General features: G+C 46.7%; 1 protein-coding gene across 3 annotated transcripts in view; it reads left to right on the top strand.

Annotated features, from left to right (window-relative positions):
• The first annotated feature begins 206 nt into the window (after positions 1-206).
• Positions 207-10770, top strand: part of LOC308590780 (heparan sulfate glucosamine 3-O-sulfotransferase 1-like) — a 23215-nt gene continuing 12651 nt past the window's right edge. For 2 of the 3 annotated variants that reach the window (XM_081201020.1, XM_081201018.1), the window contains exons 1-2: positions 207-263; positions 2910-2986. The gene's annotated coding sequence lies outside the window, so the exon portion shown is untranslated. Of the gene's footprint in view, positions 264-2734; positions 2987-10770 lie in introns of those variants that run through there. The other variant, XM_081201019.1, reaches the window with a different exon arrangement.

The following is a 10770-nucleotide window of genomic DNA, read 5'->3' as shown; positions in this document are numbered from 1 at the left end:
ACCTCTCCTCAGCGGCACAGACCATTGCATTGCTTGTTATTCTCTCTAACACGGTCCCCTGAAGACTGCAATGCTCTCTCTTTCTCTCCCTCTCCAAGGAAAGAGGGCAGGGCAGGATTTCTGCTCAGAGAGAGCGCCATGTGCTTGTGGGCGGGCAAGAGACACAGTAGAAAGAGGCTGTCCCTGGGCAGAGGAGCTAGAGGGAGGCAGAGGCTGATGGAGACGGCTGCTTCCTCTGGAGCCCTTGGCTTGGAACTGGACAGGTAAGAATTTGATTATGGGGAGATGGAGGCGATAGACCAGCCTGTGCAGGGGAAGACCTGGTGGGCAATGCTGCCAAATTGGCTTCTCTTTAGTTTTAGCTAATGCACATTGATCTCTAGTTTTGCTAATACTGTATAAAAAACATAATTTTGCTGTTTATTTTTCCCCTCCCAAGGGGTCTCTGTGTGTTTCAATTAGGAGAAAAAAATGAATAAATACTAGTTTTTATATTATCGAAAATGAGAGAGGGCATTACTGTCATTTTTGGTCCCACTGACCTGGATGCATCTTTCAAAGGGGGCTAATCCTCCTGGAGAGGCTAAATCCAGTTATGTCTGCAAAACCTTTCTTCTTGTATTGTAGTTCAAAATTGTTATGAATTGCAAACTTGGGGTACCCTGTACACTACCCCAGTTTTAATACCCTTGATTAACCGAGTGGGAGAACGCAAAAGTGTGCTCATTATTTCAAGGCATTTTAGTTGGTCCTAATAAAGATCTTGCTTTGGTGTGGGTTTGGAGTTGATTTATTTTGTAATTATCTGGCACTGCTGCCTATGCTCTGTCCCCTCTCCTAAACAAGTCTTAGATGCTGATGTGGGCCATAGCATTTTGGGGTGTAGACTTGGGGTTCTTAGCACAGTGGTCTCAGAGCACCTGCTTGGTCTCTTGGACGGAAATCCAATTATTATACTTCTGAGGGCAAAAACAACACCTGGGAAAGGAAGACTTGTTGTCTTCTGTGTTCCTCTGTGCTTGGCATTGCAGAGAGGGCATGATACTCCTGCAGAAATGCAGCCTAGCACTTCTCATAATCTATGCCAACTTCTTTTCACTTCCAAACATCTTCCTTCTCTTGCATGGCCTCAAGTTCAATGCCCAATGCCCTTCAGGTGGGGCTGGGAGAGACTTCTGCCTAAAATCCTGGTGAGCCAAGGCCAGCCAGAGCAGCCAGCACTCAGCGGGATGAACCAAGGGTCTAACTCAGTATAAGGCAACTTCTTGTGTTCCTCTATTTCGCCTCCACAAATGTGAAATTGCATCCTCCATTCCCTTGCTCCTCCTGGTCTCTTGGCTTATTGTCATCCCCCCACCACTTTGCACTGATGTTTTCCCTTATTTACAATATGTACACACACCTTACCCCTTTGCAACAGACCTCAGACCTCTGCCCCCTTATTTATTTATTCCTGCATTGATATCCTATCTTTTGTCCAAGGAGCTCATAGGGGCATGGGCAGTATATGGTTCTTCCTCCACTCTTTTTATCAAAGCATCCCTGTGGGGTAGGCTAGGGTAAGAGACAGCGATTGGCCCAAGGTCACCCAGTGAACGTCATGGTTGAGTGGGGATTTGAACCAGGGTTTCCCAGGTCCTAGTCTAACCACTACACCACATTGGGTTTTCTCCTGTGTGCCTAGTTACTTGGGTCACAAACCTTCCAACAGGGCTTCTGGCTCATATTCCACCTGATGTACTAGCTTGCTTGATAGCAATGGTAGTGGTTATGATAATGACAGCCTTCACCAACCTAGTCCTCTCCAGATGTTTTGGGCTACAACGGCCATCAACTCATGCCAGGATTGAATACATTTAAAAACTCAAATCTCCAGGGCCTGGTGAGCTGCATCCTAGGGTACTAATCCTGCCCACAGCCATTCCTTGGGTGGGCTCGAACCACCAACCTTTTGGTTAACAGCCAGACACAATGACCTACTGCTCCACCCTATAATAAATGCAGGGAAACTGTGGTATCAAAGGCTCTTCTCCAATTTTCCCTTTTAAGCAGGGAAAACACTGAGCTGTTGCTGGTTCAGCGTCTCAGATAAAAGGCTGTATTGCCTGAGGAAGGAACCTCGGGCCGAACTTGCAGTCCACAACTCACTTGGGATCTTCAGGTCAAGGTTTCAGGGCCGGCCCAAGGCAGAAATTGGACTGTCGTCAGTAAAGTGCCCCAAGACCCTTTGTCGATTTAGCTGAACCTATCTGTCACCAGCAGCTTGATCTGCTGTAATAAGCTGGTAATGCTTTTATCACCATGGGGATAAATATCATCACCTGCAAACTTGTACAGATAAAGCTGCTGTTAAAGGCAATGGAGCAAAGAGAAGGTGGGGGGGAATGGCAACCCCTAAATGACTGGTGCTGCCTGACATGCGCCACAATCACAGGAAGCTTTAACTTTCAAGTTCTCTTTTTGACAACATCTAAAACTAATGCCTCCTTTCTGGCACAGTTAGTATTTTGGCAGTGCTTTGAATTTTTGCCCAGCATTATGTCTGTGTTTCTGTAACTTAAACTTTACTGAATTTTTGTAAGAGATAATATAGAAAAACATTAAGCAGCACTCCCCACCCTTACTACAAAAACAAAAATTAATTGTAATACAATTCCCTTCCCTAGTTGCTCATGCTTATATGCATTCTGGAAACTAAATGAAAGCCATCTATCAGGTACTGATGATAAAGCTGTAGCAAGAGCTCATTTGGGAATAGACTGGCAGCCAAATTAGCCAACTCCTAATAACAAATCCACATGCTAATTAGATTCTCAAAAAGTGCATTTCTTAAAAAATCTGAATTGCAGAATTGCATGGCTTGACTGAACCTTTTTGTTTTAACCTTTTCCTCCTGTCTCTATTTTTAGGAACTGATGCCTCTGCTGTATTCTGATGCTGCACATAGAATCAGCAACCTTGGGCTCACCCATCACTGCCAGCAGAGGTACAGTCGGTATAAACATTTAACACCGTATCTTCCCCATTGAATCACAGAATTGTAGAGTTGGATGGGACCACGAGGGTCATCCAGTCCAACCCCCTACAATGCAAGAATCTTTTTGCCCAATGTAGGGCTTGAACCCATAGCCCTGAGATTAAGAGTCTCGTGATCCACTGACAGAGCTATCCCACTTCCCCCTCAAACACTGCAAATTCTGCTTGCTCCTTCCTCTTCAGTTTTTCTGGTGTCCTGGAGCTTATATATCACCAGAAGCGGGCTGAAGGGCACAGAGGATCGCTGGTCCTTGCAAGTGGAGCTGCTTTTTGTGTTGGTCAGGGGTCTAGGCAAGAGCTGCTGCTCTCTCTGGGTGCATTGGGATCTCTTGCTTTCACAGCAAAGAACCATCCTCTATATCCTTTGTGCTGCTCATAGGCCAGCCTGACAAAGTTGGCTACTCGTTCCGAGTCCCAGCCAGCATGATGGATGTTGAGGTCCATTGCAGGTTTCTTACTCTAGGGTGTCCAGGTGCAAAACCATTAAAGTTTGCTGAGAAGAGTTGGCTTCCAGGGAGTCCTCAGGGCCAGACATCGTTGGGCAACTCTCAGGGCCCAGCAGGGCTCCTGAGACCCGTTATGGGGGGAAATAACAGCCTGCCATTGGAGCAATGTCCTGCCGTGGTCTGACATTGTATGGTGGGAAATTAAAATTCAGCCTGCCTCTCTTATGTTGCTCAGAGCACTGCTGCCAGATATGCCCAAAGATGTCTTACAGACAGAGTTGGGGGATGGGATCCGAAGCTCCTTTGCCCAGGATCCCATCAAACTGGGAGATGAGTCCAGAGATGTTGGCAGGTTCAAGGGGGGGAAACAGCTGGAACATGGGAATCTGCCTTATGCCCAAGCCAGGCCATGTGGCTCAGTATTGTCTACACTGACTGGCAGGGACTCTCCAGGGTTTCAGGCAAGGGTCTTTCCCGCCCTACCTGAGATGCTGGGGATTGAACCTGGGATCTCAGCGTGCAGAGCAGATGCTCTGCCGCTGAGCTGAGGCCTGCAGAAATGCTGCATGCTCACCTGTCCTCCTTTACACCTGGCTTGCCTCTTCCTGGTGGCCTGTTATGTCACACCGGCCTTCTGGTGTTTAGGAAGCACTGCCCTCCCTGTCCATCAGCCATCCTTCAAATCCTTCTTCCTTCTTCTGCAAAGATCTCCCTCAGAAACATCCTCCTCCTTTTCTCTCCTGCCTTCCTCTCAGTGTCCCCTTACACCTTTTTGCAGCTCTGGTTGCCCTGGCAACCCCTGGTACGCCCGCTGCCCGCCCCAGGGACCCCAAACATGTCATACTCTATCATTAGCAAGTCTTAGGAAGTGGAAATCATTCCCCACTGGAGGGATCTTTCTCATTACAGAAAAGCAAGGTGCCAGGAAAACAACTTCCAAACAGTGTCCATTGCCATCAGTCACTCCACCTTACTGCCCACCTGCAGGGGCAGGTAGCAGTAGCAGCAACAGGTCATGACATCCAACAGGACTGGCTTGTGTGCCCCTGTAGTGAGAGCACATAGTTGGCAGCCACAAGGACCCACATGAATATGCAGGCAAAAGCTGTAGCTTGGTGGTAGAGCATGTGCTTTAGGTCCTCAGCATCTCCAGGGAGGGCTTGGAAAGACTCCATGTCTGAAGCCCAAGGGAGCCACTTCCAGCTGGTGTAGTGAAGACAGCACTGAGCTAGCTGTGTCAATGGTCTAACAGCATAAGGCAACTTCATATGTTCCTATAGGGCAGAGAGTAGGAAACTGCTGCCCTCCAGGTGGGGCTGGATTCTAGCTGCTGTCAGTCATGGCCAATGGTTAGGGAAGATGGGGGAGTTGTAAACCAACAATATTAGAGGGCCACATTTTCGCTATCCCTGCTGCGTGGAGAAAGCCATCTCTCAATGGCTGAGCACATTGTCACATGAAGAATGTCCCAAGCCCATTGCCAGCCTCATCTTGACAACCTGGGAACTTCTTCCAGTCAACGCAAGTAACACTGTAGAATGGGTGTGGGGAACCTGTCGCCCTCCAAATGTTGAGGAACTTCGACTCCCAACAGCCCCACCAAGTGTGGCCAACAGCCCGGGATGATGGGAACTGGAGTTCCACAACACAGTGGAGGGCCAAAGGTTCCTCATGCCTGCTGCAGGTTTCCAGCAAGTTGACCTGTTGGTCTCTCCAACACAGTAAGATTGCCTGACTGGTGGCAGACCTCAAAGACCTCCTCCCTCTATGCTGCTCTTGGAGATCCTGTGATCTGAAGACAGGGTCGAATCTGGGGCATTTTGCATGCCGAGTGTATGGTCTACCACTGAGCTGCAGCCCTGCTTATGAAGCAAAGGCAAGACAGCCACCTCAGACTGCTTGATTCTTTTAGGGGATGGCAGAGCGAGAGACTGAGAGATTGCCTTTGTGGGGATGACACATGGAGAGGCTCTTCTGGGCAAGCCCCGTTGAAATGCAGGGAAATTGCAGAAACCCAATTGCAGAAACCCAGTTGAACGACGTGGCCCAGGGAGAGAGGAAAAAATAGTGGAAGTGAACAGCTGGCTTCGCAAATGGTGTAAACAGGAACAGTTTGGATTCTTAGATCAAGGACTGCAGTTTCTTGAAGATGGACTTCTGGCAAGCGATGGGCTGCACCTCACAACGGCTGGGGGGAATGTTTTTGCCAAAAATCTCAGAAACCTCAGCAGGAGGGCTTTAAACTGACTAATGTGGGGGAGGGAGACAGTGCTCCTGAAGGTAGGAGTCTATCAATTGATGAAGATGATCATCCAAATGTCATAGACCAAATGGAGCAAACAGCACGCAGACCTAGTTGTGGGAGGAAAAAATCCTTAAATAAGAGACACGGGGGAATGATTAATGGACTTCAATGTCTGTACACTAATGCGCAAAGCATGGGAAATAAACAAGATGCGCTTGAGCTCTTGGTACAGCAAACTAAATATGACATAATAGGCATCACTGAAACCTGGTGGGATAAGTCCCACGATTGGAATGTAATAATGGAGGGATACAATCTATTTCAGAGAAACAGACCAGACAAGAAAGGAGGAGGAGTGGCGTTATATGTCAGGGATGTGTATACCTGTGAAGAGATCCAAGATTTAGAACCTCAAAGTCAAAGTAAGAGCATTTGAGTCAAAATTAAGGGAGAGAAGAATAACAGAGACCTCATTGTGGGAGTTTACTATAGATCCCCAAGCCAAATGGAGGACATAGATGATGCCTTCCTGGAACAGATGGCCAAGCATGCAAAAGGAAGGGAGATAGTAGTAATGGGGGACTTCAATTACCCGGATATTTGTTGGATGTCAAACTCAGTCAAGAGCATAAGGTCAAACAGATTCCTCACTGGCCTTGCAGACAACTTCATTGTCCAGAAAGTGGGAGAAGCAACAAGAGGAACAGCCATTTTAGATCTGGTCCTAACCAGTGTGGTGTAGTGGTTAAGAGCGGTAGTCTCCTAATCTGGGGAACCGGGTTCGCATCTCCGCTCCTCCACATGCAGCTGCTGGGTGACCTTGGGCCAGTCACACTTCTTTGAAGTCTCTCAGCCCCACTCACCTCACAGAGTGTTTGTTGTGGGGGAGGAAGGGAAAGGAGAATGTTAGCCGCTTTGAGACTCCTTAAAGGGAGTGAAAGGCGGGATATCAAATCCAAATCCAAACCAATCTTGATGACCTGGTTAGTGGGGTAGAAGTGGAAGGATCATTAGGCGCGAGTGATCATGCTCTTCTGAAGTTTACTATACAGCGGAAAGGAGCAGCCAAGCATACTAGGACTCAATTTCTTGACTTTAAGAAAGCCGATTTCATAAAACTTAGGGAAGTGCTGGGTGAGATCCCATGGACAGTAATACTAAAAGGAAAGGGAGTTCATGATGGCTGGGAGTTTGTTAAGAGGGAGGTAGTAAAAGCACAACTTCAGGCAATACCAATGAGACGGAAACATGGAAGGTGCCTAAAAAAGCCAGGGTGGCTATCTAAAGAACTTTTAACTGAGTTAAGATTAAAAAAGGATGTGTACAAAAAATGGAAATTGGGGAAAACACCAAAGAGGAATTCAAACTCTGCTGCTCCAGAGAAGCGGACACGGAGCAATGGATCCAAACTACAAGAAAGAAGATTCCACCTAAACATTAGGAAGAACTTCCTGACAGTTAGAGCTGTTCGACAGTGGAATTTGCTGCCAAGGAGTGTGGTGGAGTCTCCTACTTTGGAGGTCTTGTGGTCTCTTCCAACTCTATGATTCTATGATTCTATGATTCAAACAAATAGCCAGCACGTGTAGACACAAAGTCAGAAAAGCTAAAGCACAGAATGAACTCAGGCTTGCTAGAGAGGTTAAAAGCAACAAAAAAGGCTTTTATGGGTATGTTCGTAGCAAAAGGAAGAACAAAGAAACAGTGGGGTCATTCAGAGGAGAAGATGGTGAAATGCAAACAGGGGACACAGAAAGGGCTGAACTCCTCAATGCCTTCTTTGCCTCAGTCTTCTCCGATAAAGAAAACAATGCCCGACCTGAAGAATTTGGAGCAAATGATTCAGCAGAGGAAACACAGCCCAGAATAACTAAGGAGATAGTACAAGAATACTTGGCTAGTTTAGATGTATTCAAGTCTCCAGGGCCAGATGAACTGCATCCAAGAGTATTAAAAGAACTGGCAGATGTGATCTCAGAACCACTGGCAGACATCTTTGAGAATTCCTGGAGAACAGGCGAAGTCCCGGCAGACTGGAGGAAGGCAAATGTTGTCCCTATTTTCAAAAAGGGGAAAAGAGAGGACCCAAATAATTACCGCCCAGTCAGTCTGACATCAATACCAGGGAAGATTCTGGAGCAGATCATTAAGCAAACAGTCTGTGAGCACCTAGAAAGGAATGCCGTGATCACCAATAGTCAGCATGGATTTCTGAAAAATAAGTCATGTCAGACGTTTTTTGACAGAATTACAAGCCTGGTAGATGAAGGGAACGCAGTGGATGTAGCCTACCTTGATTTCAGCAAGGCATTTGACAAGGTGCCCCATGATATTCTTGTAAAGAATCTGGTAAAATGCAGTCTTGACTATGCTACCACTCAGCGGATTTGTAACTGGCTGACTGACCGAACCCAAAGGGTGCTCATCAATGGTTCCTCTTCATCCTGGAGAAGAGTGACTAGTGGGGTGCCACAGGGTTCTGTCTTGGGCCCGGTCTTATTCAACATCTTTATCGACGACTTGGATGATGGACTCAAGGGCATCCTGATCAAATTTGCAGATGACACCAAACTGGGAGGGGTGGCTAACACCCCAGAGGACAGGATCACACTTCAAAACGATCTTGACAGATTAGAGAACTGGGCCAAAACAAACAAGATGAACTTTAACAGGGAGAAATGTAAAGTATTGCACTTGGGCAAAAAAATAAATAAAAAAAATGAGAGGCACAAATACAAGATGGGTGACACCTGGCTTGAGAGCAGTACATGTGAAAAGGATCTAGGAGTGTTGGTCGACCACAAACTTGACATGAGCCAACAGTGTGACGCGGCAGCTAAAAAAGCCAATGCAATTCTGGGCTGCATCAATAGGAGTATAGCATCTAGATCAAGGGAAGTAATAGTGCCACTGTATTCTGCTCTGGTCAGACCTCACCTGGAGTACTGTGTCCACTTCTGGGCACCACAGTTCAAGAAGGACACTGACAAACTGGAACGTGTCCAGAGGAGGGCAACCAAAATGGTCAAAGGCCTGAAAACGATGCCTTATGAGGAACGGCTAAGGGAGCTGGGCATGTTTAGCCTGGAGAAGAGAAGGTTAAGGGGTGATATGATAGCCATGTTCAACTATATAAAAGGATGTCATATAGAGGAGGGAGAAAGGTTGTTTTCTGCTGCTCCAGAGAAGCGGACACGGAGCAATGGATCCAAACTACAAGAAAGAAGATTCCACCTAAACATTAGGAAGAACTTCCTGACAGTAAGAGCTGTTTGACAGTGGAATTTGCTGCCAAGGAGTGTGGTGGAGTCTCCTACTTTGGAGGTCTTTAAGCAGAGGCTTGACAACCATATGTCAGGAGTGCTCTGATGGTGTTTCCTGCTTGGCAGGGGGTTGGACTCGATGGCCCTTGTGGTCTCTTCCAACTCTATGATTCTATGAAACCCACAGTCCTCCTTTTAAGCAAGGTGAGGCAACCATGTCAGGCAGGAAAGATGGGGTGTGGGCTGAGTGCAACAGAGTAGGATTCAGATCTGGCCTCCTGCAAAAGACCTGTTGACATGCATTGAACTGTATGAGCACAGTGTATGAGCACAGCCATTTGCACCCATTGATTAGCAGCAGGCAGTAATCTTGCCTTCACTTGCAAGAGCCCCAGGAAGCAGCCACTTGGCAGCCGCAGTGCGAAATTTGCCAGAGCTCAGTTAAATGTGTGCAGGAAACTGGAGTTGCCCCTGGAGTCTTCCAGGAGAGTTCATCAAACTGTTTAGAGCAGCAGTATGGCACCAAGTGACGCCACGTCAGGCCCTGGAGAGGAATTTAGACAGATGCACACACCAAGAATCCTGAGTTCCAGCCTCCTGAGTCTCATTTAGGAGGAAGGAGAGCTGAAACATTCTTATGAGTTGGGGAGAAGGCAGGTCCATTATCTCCACAATCAGCTCAGTACACACCTGCCTAGGATGTGTGTGTGTTTGTAGTCATGGTGTAATAGAAGACCTTCCCTTCCTCCATGTTCCCAGCACTCTTGTGAGGTAGACAAGGCTGAATATGACTGACAGTCACCCAAAGAACTTCAGACCAAGCAAAGGTTCAAAACTAGGGAGATAAATAGGATTGGTGGAGATCAGCAGAGATTCCCCTTTGCCTAGAAACCAGCAAGGGGTGCCTGCGAGCTACAATTCCATGCAACAGCAGCTCCCTCTCCCAGAATTCAGCATCCTGAAAATCTGTTTGCATTTAAACCAACTCAAGATAAGTACCTTTTGAGTTATAGGCATGACTCCTCTATATAATTCAAGAGGATGGTCAAAGATCAACCATGGTCATATGAAGCAGGCATGTATGCATGCATTAATTGTCTAACTAAACTAACTAATAATAATATTTATACACCACCCATCTGGGTGGGTTTCCTCAGCCAACTAACTAACTACATATTCTGCCATCCTTCACAAAGACAGAATTTAAAATTTATTTTAAAAAATGAAACCAGAGCGCAATTGTCTAAAAGGTGGAAAGTTCATGTGGTAATGAGCACACACACCCTCCCACCCCAGCTGCTTAAGGAAAAGTCATAGGCACCTATAGACTTCCTCATTCTAGGGTGATTTTTTATTTTTTTAATTTTTGCAGGGCAGGGGAGATTTTAAGCAGAAAACCCACCAGGGGAACCCCCCACCCCGAACCATGTCTCACTTCTGACTTAAAAGTTTTTTAGCTCAGACTTCCAAGCAGCATGACCCTGAATGGTGCTAAAACTTTGGCTTGGATGGTGACTCTAGTTTCTAGGCCTGGCCATAGCAAAGATCTGGGAGAAACGTGCACAATGCCTAGTCCAAGTTCAGGAGCCAGAAAGGCCCCTTGCGAGATTTCCAAGGGTTTAGGCTACCTCCCTTCCTCACAACGTATCAGAAATAAACATGTTCAAGCTGTTTTACATTACTATGCAGCACATGCAAAATAAGAGAAATTGTGCAAAATTGTTTAATTTGTAGACTGCAGAATTTTAGCACTGAGGTGCAGGTCATCTAACCATGATAT

This window comes from Podarcis bocagei, assembly GCF_964188305.1.
Source record: "Podarcis bocagei genome assembly, chromosome: 7".
NCBI classification, from domain to species: Eukaryota; Metazoa; Chordata; class Lepidosauria; order Squamata; family Lacertidae; genus Podarcis; species Podarcis bocagei.
This window is presented reverse-complemented; position numbering and strand designations above follow the sequence as displayed.